A 12,604-nucleotide genomic window follows, 5' to 3' on the forward strand; every position below is an offset into this window, starting at 1 on the left:
TTTTTCTTTCCTTGCTCTTCAGTGGAGGTGCTTGTAATAGTTGGTAGCTTCTTCAAAGCCCTCGAGCTGTAGAGGTGAGTGTTTTAGTCCTTGTTCATAGTTAATGTTGAGGATAGTTTTTCCAGCCTTAAAGAGAGCATTTTGAGCCTATATCTGCATGTCGTGCAAGGGCAAAGTAGAAAGCAAGTAAGAAAAGGTGTGTTGTACTACCCCCTTCTAAAAAAAATAAAATATCTTGACACTTCTGGTGTGCTTCTGGTTGGCAGTTTTGTAACCTAGATCTCTTACGTAGGATGTTCAGGATCTTTTTCTTAGGAGCAGTTTAGGTGAAAACTGCCCTCATTGGGAGGCGGCTGCCAGTGCTGCATTTCTTGTTTGCATTATAACACTTTCTCTCCCCAGCTTGTGTTGTAGGACAAATTCCTGAGGTTGAGCTGCTCTAACAGCCCTAGGCTGGGAAGCCTTGTCTGTATCCCTTCTGGAAGCAGTGTCTTCAGGGCTGTGCCCTAGCAGGGTTGTGTTTGTGAATTCATGAATTGCACTTTGGTGTGAAAACCAGCTCAGCAATATGTTTATGATTTCAGAGTTTCTACTTAATGTGAGGGGTGGGGTCTTTCCGCATGAGCCACATGGTGAAGAAAAGGGGCAATGGGTGCAAGTTGCAACGGCAGAAGTTTCATCTTGATGTAAGAAAGAAAATTTTTATAGTAAGAATGACTATTCATTGGAACAACCTCCGCAGGGATGTGGGGGAGTCCCGATTGCTGGAGGCTTTCAAGAATGTATTGGACAGGGTGCTAAATAATTTCATCTATGCTCTTTTTCCCACAGAAGGTTGGACCAGGTGATCTTCTGAGGTCCCTTCTAACCTGGGCAATTCTGTGATTCTGTTGGCTTTTATTTCTGCCTGAAAACACAGCTTACTGCAAGGCATTGTTTTCATGAGATGTAAAAATACTGCCAGGCAACTTATTCTGAAGCTCTTTTTTATGAGTGTGTGATGTTTCAACCTGCCTTCTGATGATAGATTTAGTAAGAAGTGCAGCTAAATGCAGGAATACTAGGTACTGAAATACTAAAATCTATTGTTTTTCCTGTCTGATTTTCTTATGTATAGAGTTAGTGTTCCCATTCTATCTTCTTCTATTCCTTAGCCCTTTTGTGCTTTACAGACCGCATTGATATAAAATGCAGTAATATTCTGTGTAAAAGACAAGTTGTTTTTTGTGATCTGCTATGTAGGGGGCAGTTCTTCATAGCTTTGCTTTTGGTAGTCGTCCTGAATAAAGCTGTATTGGTTCAATCAATGCTTACTTAGTGATGCCATGAAAATGAACAAGGAATTTCAGTCAAGGTCTGCTTCAATTTGATGTTCAGACATAGTGGCATAACTCATATAGCCTCAAATTAATTTGTGTATCATGGCTTCAGACTAAATCGTTTACAAATCAAATGCAACTCTGAAGTATCCAGAGTGACGTGCATGATGAAAAGGAGACTGAACTGGGCAGAAAAACAGATAATGTTATTCCTTATTTAAATCTGCCTGTCAAAAACATTTATTCTGTTACATAAACTAAGGTCTCTTCTAGCTAATTGTGATTCAGAAATGTCACTTGGGAGAACTAGTTTTTCACTAATTAATGGCCACCGGTGATTGGCCCGCTTCAGATAATAAATGGCTTGTGTGTTTCCTATTAATCTGCTGTAGAATTCTACAAGAAGCTTTTAAGTCTACAAAAAGTAGAGCGGCTTGGTCTTGACTGTGGCTAAGACTTCATATGTATCAATTTCTGCCTTTTGCTCGTAGTAGCATTTTAGCTTTGGAGACAGATATTAAAATTGGCTCCTTTTGTTTGTAGCTGAAGAAGCATCAGTTCTTTCCATTGGTGTTGATGTATCCTAGACATTTAAATTCTTGTATCTGTGGTTAACTCTTGTTTTCCAAGATCCTGTGCAGAAAATCACTTCCAGTTACTAAGGTTGTTAAATACGACATGATATTATTAATTGTGCAGAAGGCAGTAACAGGAAGTAGACAAAAATTATTAGGGCTGATGATAACGGGCAGAAGCTTCGTTGCTTCAGTCACTCAGAAGTTGGCTGGAAAAAGTGTGGAGTATATGCACCTGTGCTAAGAACTCAGTCATAAGTAGGAGCGCCCTCTGGAGAAGCAAATTCTGGTAATTGCCAATGATAGTGATTGCTGTCCTCCATTTCTCACTGTGAGTATTGGATTCCACCTACCTGACAAGGGCTTGCTCTACAGGTACTGGAGAACCCTATTTTTCTTCGAGCTTGTATTCATTTAAACTTACCAATCCTTCTCCACCCTGCACTTTTGCATTATGGTGTTACACCCCCCTCCCGCAGTTTGTTCCATTTCCCTATTGTTATAATTCCTATTCTGACATCCCTACAGGTCTCCTGGTATCCTTTCCTGTTATATCCCTTTTTCTACAGGCACAAATCCAGATTCTACATCCAGGTCGTCCTCCGCCTCAGTTTTTGTTACCTTTGGTGATTTTTGCCCTGAGTGTTCCTTGCTTCCCACCATCTACTTTCCTTATGTGCCTGCCTTCCTAATCTCATCTAATGCTTGCTTTCTTAGATCTCCTTCCTGCCTGCCTTTTGCAGTCAATATCCTCCAAGAAGATCGTAGTTGTGTATGTTATCTTTATCTTATCCCCCCCAGCTCTTGCTTTTTTGCAGAGGCAACATCAGATAAAGAAATTCAGGTCTCTTTCATACTCCTTTGCTGCTAATTAGACAGAATCAGCTCATTCTCATTTGTCCTTCCTCTTTGAGAGGTTTTTATCCTTTCTTTCCTTTTGTCTCCCATAAGGCTGTAATTTGCTGTCTCCCAGCTCTTCTTCCTGCCTCCTGCATTGATTCTAGCTTCTTTGCCTCTTCCTCTTCTCATTTTTCCAAATGTATGCTGTAGGGGTAGACATTTGCATGTTGGTGATGAGTCTTACCTAAGTTTTGCATGTTGCCTTACCTATTTTCATTTGACTACAGCCGTAGCTTTTAATGCTCCCAGACATTAAAACATTTGGTATATTTGCTCTTCCACATGTATTGCTATCAGGTGTCTGTGCTTTAATTCCTCCCTGGTTACTTTCACTCTGTTGTGGCAATACAGAGTCAGAACATGGGCCACTTAATTTCAATGAATCAGTCTAACTGTTGCTTTAGCACCTTTTGATTTTTGCATTCAAAACATTTTGTAGGACTGTGCTCTACAGTTTAAATTTGTTGAATGAGATAACATTAACACACACCCCTCCCCCCCAACCAATCCTCCTGTCGTCCCCCCACATTGCTCAGTTTAATTTTTTGCCCCTTCTCCCCTGCTTATAAGAAATCATGATTGCATCTTTTAGGTTCCCTATAAGTTTGAGTTTTTCTTTGCTATCTCTTTCTTGAGTTATTTCGTTATTCATACATTTAATCTCTGCTTGAACAGAATCTTCTCAATACCTTTGGTTTATTCTTGAGGCCCTTTTCAATCTCCCTTATGTTTTCTTTGAGATGGGGTGACCAGAATGGTGTGTAGTATTAGAGCTGCATCATTAATTTTGTACCCTGGTGTACTGTTTTACTCTGTTTCTTTCATAATGACTCCTAACTCTGTATTTGCCTTTTTAACCACTGCTGAGCATTGACTGAAGTTCTGGGAACTCTCCAGAATGACTCATCTTTCCCGAGAAAAGATAGATAGTTTAGCATCTGCCATTCTGTACTTAATGTGGTGTTTTCTCCCCTGTGATTTCACAGCATTTAATTTCACAGGCTGTTTATTACATACACAGTGATATGAGATCCTTGCGCAATTTTCTGTAGCAGGCTTTCACAAACCAGAGTATTTGTATCCCTGTCATACCTCTTCACTTTATTTTCTGCTGTTTCCAGGTAACTTCTGAGTTCTTACAGTTGTTGACCACTTTGTTCAGAAACAAAAGTTGGATATGCTGTGTTCAGGTTCCATAGAGACCTCCCCCGTTGCCATTTTAAGAACCAGCATCCTGCCTATTTTACTGATGATTAAATTTTCCTTCATCTTCTTGTTAAATAAAGGCACTGTGTGGGAACCTTTAAGTGCCCCTGTATTGAACTGCCTTCCAATTCTTGCTCTCTTACAAGTGACATAAGAGACTATCCTTTCCCTAGTGCTTTGCTCTCACAAGGTGCTTTCAAAACCTTCTACAGGAGATGCTGTTCATATGCTGAGCCTGTTGGTTAGCCAGGACAGTGTTATCTCCTTGCTTCTGTGGACTGTACTGTTTTATGTCTAGTCAGACTATAGGTCATTGCCTTGTATTTTTACAGTTCCAAGTACAGCAGGACTATGATAAAGTGTCACTACTATGGAATGAATAATAAAATTAATCATTGTATTGGATGTACTCCTTTCATATAATTCGTATTGGTTTAGTAATGTTAAGTTCGTTGAATAATCTGTTTATTCTGCATTAAAAGATGTAAGCTTGTGTAATCCAGTTTGATTCAATACAGTAAGCACCAGGTAAAATTATTTTAGACATGATGATTAATATTTTAAAGACCTGGGCAGGCCTTAGGCTTAGAGGCATGCACCAAAGTGACAAGAACTTAAGGAAGGTAAAACAGCTCTCTAAACAATGACTGCTGTTTGTTCAGAACAACATGGAAAATGGCATACCTGCTTCATCAATAAGTTGTTAAACCTGTATATGCAATTGTTAAATGGATTCTGCAATAATTTAGAGAATGTTGCCTATAATTTTTTTTATCAGCTATGTAGGAGCAACTCCTTATATCTGTATTTGTGGGCCTGCTGTGGTTGGGCTGTTCCAGAGTAAATCTGTTTTAACAGATGATTGGAATTTGTATATATAGTTTAATGCACAAAATGTTTTCTTAAACAGACTATCTGATCTTGACCTATTTTTATGCTAAATACCACCAATTTATTGTTACATAGAGTAACTAATTATTGTGTTTTCAGGGCTGTACCCTTACCTATTGTTTAGATTAAACTCTTCATTTTGAAGTGAAATTTTCCTTGATTGAAGGCTTCTGAACCTGAACCCAGACGCCTGATTTCTGCTGATGGTACTTTTATGAAATTAAGAAGGCAGCTAACACACAGCTGAAAATAAAGACTTTAAGTGTTTATATGGTATTTTAAATATTAATATGCTAGAAAGCACTTCTATCGATAGGTCTGTGAATATATGAAGCTATTTGAAAAAAGGAGTAAATTATATTACACCACTAGATGTCCATCTACTGTTAGAATGAAGCTAGAAGTTTTTGTATGGTTAAAAGAACAGATACTGAACAAATACATTTTTAGTTTGGCTCTGGTTTAGTTACAAGTGTGGCTGAAGTTGCTTTTGTTCATTTGGCTTTTGAAGTTTTCTTGACTCAGTCAGAGAGATTTAGATTTGGAAGCAAATGGTCATGGTGATAGGGACTGTGATCCTAACTATGGAAAGAGGCAAGAAAAGTGAGAAAGTGAGCTTCTTCAAGTACATCAGCAGTAACCTAAGGCTAGGGGTAATGTGGGACCACTGCTGAATGAAATGGGTGCCCTGGTGACAGAAGATACAGAGAAGGCAGAGCTACTGAATGCATTCTTTGCTTCAGTCTTCGCTGCCAAGGCTGGCCCTCAAGCCCCCCAGTCCTTGGAGGTAAGCGAGCAAGCTTGGAGAAAGGACGACCTTCCCTCGGTTGAGGTGGATCAGGTTAGGGATCTTTTAAGTAAGTTGGACACCCACAAATCCATGGGCCCCGATGGAATGCACCCACAAGTGCTGAAGGAACTGGCAGACAACATTGCTGAGCCACTTTTCATCATCTATGAAAGGTCCTGGAGGACAGGAGAGGTGCCTGAGGACTGGAAGATAGCCAATGTCACTCCAGTCTTCAAAAAGGGCAAGAAGGAGGACCCAGGGGATTACAGGCCCGTTAGTCTCTCCTCCGTCCCTGGAAAGGTGATGGAACAACTCATTCTGGGTGTCCTCTCCAAGCAAGTAGATGAAAAGAAGATCATCAGGAGTACCCAGCATGGATTCACCAAGGGGAAATCATGCCTGACCAATCTGATAGCCTTCTACGATGGCATGACCGGCTGGGTAGATGAGGGGAGAGCAGTGGATGTTGTCTACCTTGACTTCATCAAGGCTTTTGACACTGTCTCCCATAACATCCTCATAGGGAAGCTCAAGAAGTGTGGGTTGGATGAGTGGACAGTGAGGTGGATTGAGAATCCTATCCTGTGTGAGTACGTAGTGCAAATTCTCTACAATTTACATCTGCTGCTTTTGCCAGACTTAGTAAACAGCCTATGACAGATGCTGCAAAAATCAGCATCTGCTTCATTTCCCAGATCTCTCTTACTGCTCTTTCTCAGCCAAAACAAGGGGGGAGGTAGGAGGAAACTTGATTTTGTATGCCTATTGCATGTACATGCTTGCTAACAGAAAATCCAAAGGAAAATATTGCTGAGCACTTAATCTTTATTACGTTTTCTGTTAGCCAGTTTTTCTGCCCGTTCTAATTTTTTGTGATATGTGAGTCCTGGTGGATGACAAGCTGACCATGAGCAAGCAGTGTGCCCTTGTTGCCAAGAAGGCCAATGGTATCCTGGAGTGCATTAAGAGGAGTGTGGCCAGCAGGTTGAGGGAGGTTATCCTCCCCCTCTTCTCTGCCCTGGTGAGACCCCACCTGGAGTACTGTGTCCAGCTCTGGGCTCCCCAGTTCAAGAAAGATGAGGAACTCCTAGAAAGAGTCCAGAGGAGGGCAACCAGGATGATAAAGGGACTGGAGCATCTCCCCTACGAGGAAAGGCTGAGAGAGTTGGGTTTGTTCAGCCTGAAGAAGAGAAGACTGAGAGGGGACCTCATCAACACATACAAATATCTTAAGGGTGGAAGTCACGAGGATGGAGCCAGACTCTTTGCAGTGGTGTCCAGCAACAGGACAAGGGTCAATGGGTACAAACTGAAGCATAAGAGGTTTCAGTTGAATATGAGGAAAAACTTCTTTACATTGATGGTGACAGAGCACTGGAACAGGCTACCCAGGGGGGTTGTGGAGTCTCCTTCTCTGGAGATATTCAAAGCCCGCCTGGACGAAGTCCTGTGTAGCATGCTCTAGGAGAACCTGCTTTAGCAGGGGGGTTGGACTAGGTGATCTCCCGGGGTACCTTCTAACGCTTTCGATTCTGTGATTCTGTGAAATAAAACTTTATTTGAAATAAGCTTGAGTGGAAGGCACCAATGACACTATATTGCATTAGCTACTTATGCACATATATGTAATTAATTATATGCATCACAGTCTGATGTAATCTTGTATAAAAAGTAAGAAGAATTTCTGCAGTGACTTACAGCAGGGTGACATTTCTCAATTTACTCAAAATATTCTTGAGTTGATAACTCTTTGAATTTAGTCATCAGAGAATTGTAGAAAATGTTAAAACCTGAAACTATGGCAGTCCTCATCCCTCTACTTAGATTTCGGAGTTGGATTCTGTGGTTTTAGAAGGAGTCTACAAAACTTGGGTTTGGTTTGTATGAAATTTGGTAACACTTTAAGAAGAAATGCAGCCTATTGTCCAAGCAGAGCCAGAACCTTTAGTTGTGCTTTCTAAAGGAAGCTAGTATAAAAATATTATGGATTGCAGAAGGGAGATTAATACAAGTTTTGTTCAAGTCTCATACATGTGAGCTCTGATGTGTTAAGACTTCATGAGTGTGTTGAATCGAGGTGAAATTTTGAGTCTGTTGAATGACTTTGCCAGGGACAAGATTCTCCTTTTCAGGGACTGGTGGGAAGACTAATGTAACTGTGTTTGATAATCAAAGGTCTAGCTGGAATCATTGGTGCCAAAAAAATGATTAAATGCTATTTTCTCTGTTAAGTGTGACGTGATCGGTGTGATAACAATAAAGGCAGTAAAATATAAAGGTGAAATGTAATTCCGATGTTGTCTTTCATTTATGTTGACGTGGGACTGGAAGAGTTGCTCTGTTGTGCACCAAAAGGTATCTAGCATGCTGGCCAGTATGCTCTCTATAATTTACTTCAGTTTCTTGCCATGAGCTCTCTCCTCTGACTTTTCTTCTTTTATTGCACTTGCTGTCTACTTTTCAGTGACAATTTTCTCCGTTGAGTAAATGAATTACAATAGATATGTGTATAAAACAGTGTCTTAATAAAAGCTGGATTGTCACTTAACAGCAATTCTTTTCTTCCTGTGTGCTGTGTTATACACCAGGAAATGCTCTGGAGCAAACACTCAAGCCCTGAGAGTTTCTCGCTATTAATGTCCCACGTTACTCCTCAAAATTGCGAAAAGTAATCAAAATAATGAACATAACCCTAGTTAATTTTCTCTTCAAGGCAGAAAAGTTCTAAAGTAGATGCATCTCATGTTGAAAAACATTTCTGTAAAGAAAACAGAATTATTTACAGGATAGCAGATTTTTAGCAGGAGCAACTCCTGAAGGGTTTATATTGGCTGATTTTTTTTCTTTTTGAAGAAAAATAATAAATAATTCAGAGTCTATGCATTAAGGGTGAGGGGGCTTATTTTTAAGGTGCTATTTATTTTCTCATTTCCAATTAAGGGTTTTTAATTAGCATGAATAATGTTATTTGCAAGAGACTTTAATTTAATCAAGTAAGTCCTTTACTGAAAGAGCTTGTTATGCTCTAAGATTTGTACTTCCAAGGAACTGTACATTTAAAGCTTTATACACATTCCTCATTGTCATGGGTTGGCTTCAGCTAGCAGCCAAGCTTGCACACTTCCACCCCCACAGCAGGACAGGGCTGGGGGAGGAACAGAGAAAACAGGAGGAACAGGAGTGAGAAAACTTATGGATCAAAAGAAAGACAAGGAAATCATTCACCAGTTACTGTTGTCAAAACAGACTCCACTTGGGGAATTTAAATTAATTTATTGTCCATTAGCATAAGTGTTTAATTACTGCTTTGGGCATTGGAAAACAAAGATAACAAACATTTAAATGCTTTGGGAAAGCACTTTTTTTTACCCCTTTTCCAGGCTTAACTTCACTCCAGAGACCTCTCCTCCCCCCTTGCTATTGATGCAAGCTACACTTACTACATTCAGTGAGGTGATGGGTGGCTCAGGAGTTAGGGGTTAGTATGTAATGGTTTCTCTTTGCTGCTCCTTGTTTCTCTTTTCTTCCGCTCGTCCTTTGTGCTTACTTGTTTGCTATGCTCTGGTGTGGGTCCTCCACTGGCTGCAGTCCCCTTGGGGATGTACCTGCTCCAGCATGGGCTGCAGTCGCTTTGGGGTTGTAGCTGCTCCAGCATGGCACGCCTCCTACTCTGACCTTGCTGCTCCTTTGGTACCCTACATCAGTGTTCTCAGTCTTCGCTTTTTCTGTACTTTCTTAAAAATGTTTTCACAGAGGTGTGGCAAACTTTGGCTGAGCTTTGGCCTGCAGTGGGTCTGTTGCTGAGCTAGCTGTGTCTGACACAAGACAGCCCCATATCTCTTTTTACAGAGGCCACCCCTGCAGCTCCACCACCACTACCAAAACTTTGTTCTTTATACCCAGTACAGTCATAAAGGGATTAGCTTGAAGGCAAGTAAGAGTTAGATTATTATAAATAAGGGTTTTTATTTTTTTCCTACGATTTGTTAGCAAGCAACTGAGTAAAGCTAAGGCAGTCAGTTGGACTGGATTAGTTGCTATTTGATTTTACACACGTAAGGCATGACTGAAGACCCATTGGAGGGTAATGAGACTCATGGAGAGGTTACATGGAGTTCAGGTTTCCATTCCAGGGTTACCCTGTGCTATTTGCAGCAAGTGTACTTTGAAGTGAAGGCTGTAGGTTAAACTAAATTCACAGTTGTGGAAGGAAGCAGTCCCTGCTGCCTAAGCTGATGTTGCTGAATCCTACAGGGAGGACCCTTGTTGAAGATCCAGTTGCAACATCTTGGTGATCAAGGGGACCTAAGTTAGAACCACTGATACCTCTTGTGCTTTGTCCCTTGTATACAGGTGGTATGCCTCTGTGGTTGTTGGTCTTGTGTTAAGAGTGTTGGCTTCTGCTGATGGGAAGATGTTCATGTAAAAATGTGTTTTTACCAGCAAAGCTTTGGTGTCAACTTGATGAGTATCTGTTGCACTGTGCCAAGTACCATGTAAATGCTTTCACCCTGCAATACTCAATAGTAGAAGTGAGATCAGTGAGAAGTAGGAACTACTTTGTACATACTGTCTTTAAGAGTGTAATTTGCTTCGGGCAACTGCTGATCGAGTTTATGCTTGACTTTCCCAAACAGTAATTTTGTTTGTATATCATACTCTCAGTTAAGAGTGTCTCTTTCACATGCATGATTGGTCCTTCTTGAATTTCTCCCCACCCTCTCCTCTGAAGCTTGTATCTTTTATTACATGCTAGGTTCATGTGAATTGAACTCACTTTCAATTCCAAGCCATTCGGAGAAGCTTGAGGAGGTGGTCATTCCTGTAGAATATGACATCTGAGATGTCATTTTATCTAGGTAGGAGTTCAGTATGTAGTATGATGTGCTATAATGTCTGGAGTAGAAGTTTTTTTAGTGCCTGCTTCCTGTAAACCCTGTGGTCCAAAGAAATTCTATGAAACATCCATTTCTGAACTGCCTCTATAACTGTCTGTAGAAACATGAGTATGTACAAGGTAAGTATCGATGGCAGTTTCAGAGAGACCATGCACACATTGTAAAAGAGACTTCAGAACCTGAAAAAGGCACTTCCTAATCTTGCATCTGAATCTGGGCAGGTGGAATTCATTGGTCTGTTTTATATATAGTCATTTACAAGATGAGTATCATAACCCTTGAAAAAGAGACCAATCTTACATTGCGCTCAAGCTTTGATCACTCTGTGATTTGATAGCATGCTTAACACTTCTAATATATTACAAATAAATCAAAATGGGTTAAATTTCAACTTTCATTTAAGCATGGAAATGCTCAACAATGTGGAAGGTTTGGAGAAAATTCACGCCATTTGGATTTAATTAAAAAGGACAGCTGAGTGGACTGTGGGGAGCTTGATTTTCTTGGGAAATCCTTGGGATCACCGTGATGGTCTCTGTGGATCACAAATAAACTGGTTTGATGGAAGACTGTATAGTTTATCCTCCTGCCGATACTGATGATAAAGTTGATCCATAAACTTTGCCTTGTAAACTTCCTGATTCTTTTGCTTCATAATCTTACTCTAATTAAGAAACAATTTTTTGCTTTGCTTAAAGGTATGCTTCTTCAATAAAGTAAATTCTTCTAGGATTTCGTCAAATATCCATGTTCTTTATTACTGTCTTTCAGAGCCATGAAGACACTGGTCGAAGATCTTTTTCCTTCATGAATGAACTTCATTACTGTACTAATGACATTAGACTTAATTTTGGAGGTACCTTTTTGGTAAAAACATTTTTGTGTCCTTATGCTATAAAATCTAGGTGGAAAGAACAAATGTATATGAGGGAGTGAGGAAAAACTGCTCAAATACCTGTAATGGGAGGATGCCTAGGAATTGCTCCAAGACCATTTTGATCCATCTTGGTAATTGTCACTCTACGGAGAAAGTTTGTCCTCATGAATTGATGCAGAGTACTAATTTGATGGCATTTGGAGTAAAGACCAAGCCTCCATCTTCAGCTTTTCCCAGTCTTTCCCCATGTGCATAAATATACTCGTGCTCAGTCAAGCCATGTTTTACTACATTTCTATTTTTAAGTATCAGCAAGTGACATGATCTGTTTGAGTTTGTGTTTTTGCAGGAGGCCAGACACACTATTGTAAGCAGGTAAGTAGACAGGCAGCAGGCAGATCTCACAACATGTGCTAAAGTAATGCCATTTGTACTGCATAGGAACACAGCAGAAAAAGTGACACTGAAGTCCTGGGGGCACAAATGTGTATGTAATGGTGGACTTCATTCAGTTCTTGCGTATTCTAAACTTTATCCTTGAAAATTTCACTAGGATTAAGTTGTTCATGTGCACAAGTGTTTGTACAGCTGGAACAAAAGAAATTATATGTACACTACATTTGAATCCCTTAACCTAACCATAACTCTCCAGCTATTAATAAAACAAGCATGCCAAAAAAATCTAATCAGGTTTTCAAATGAAAAGCCAGCTATTATTTTTTCCTTCTGTAAGTAACCAGAGTCACCCTTTAGTCCTGTGGGACCATTGTGCAGTATTTAACTGTGTGATAAAATACCACTGAGTAGAATCTAGTATGTAGTGGGTTTTATCATACTTGTTACAGGATGTCTACTCTGAATAATAGAATCACAGAATCGTTTAGGTTGGAAAAGACCTTTAAGATCATCAAGTCCGACTGTTAACTACCAAAATAAAATGGGTGAGTACAGTCAGAAGGAATTAAGGACAGAAAAACATTACCTGGAAATGTCACTTCCAATCTGGCTATCATATCCTATAACCTTTCCACCTGTCGGTGACTTTGCATGTGACTGCCTCATTTTTATTGCATTTTTACTTATGCATGGAACGTTTTAAAGTTTTTAAAGCCAATAGGATATTCATTTGGTTTTCAGTGAAATAATGT

The sequence above is a fragment of the Egretta garzetta genome, unplaced genomic scaffold (assembly GCF_000687185.1).
Source record: "Egretta garzetta isolate BGI_Z169 unplaced genomic scaffold, ASM68718v1 scaffold96, whole genome shotgun sequence".
Classification (NCBI taxonomy): Eukaryota; Metazoa; Chordata; class Aves; order Pelecaniformes; family Ardeidae; genus Egretta; species Egretta garzetta.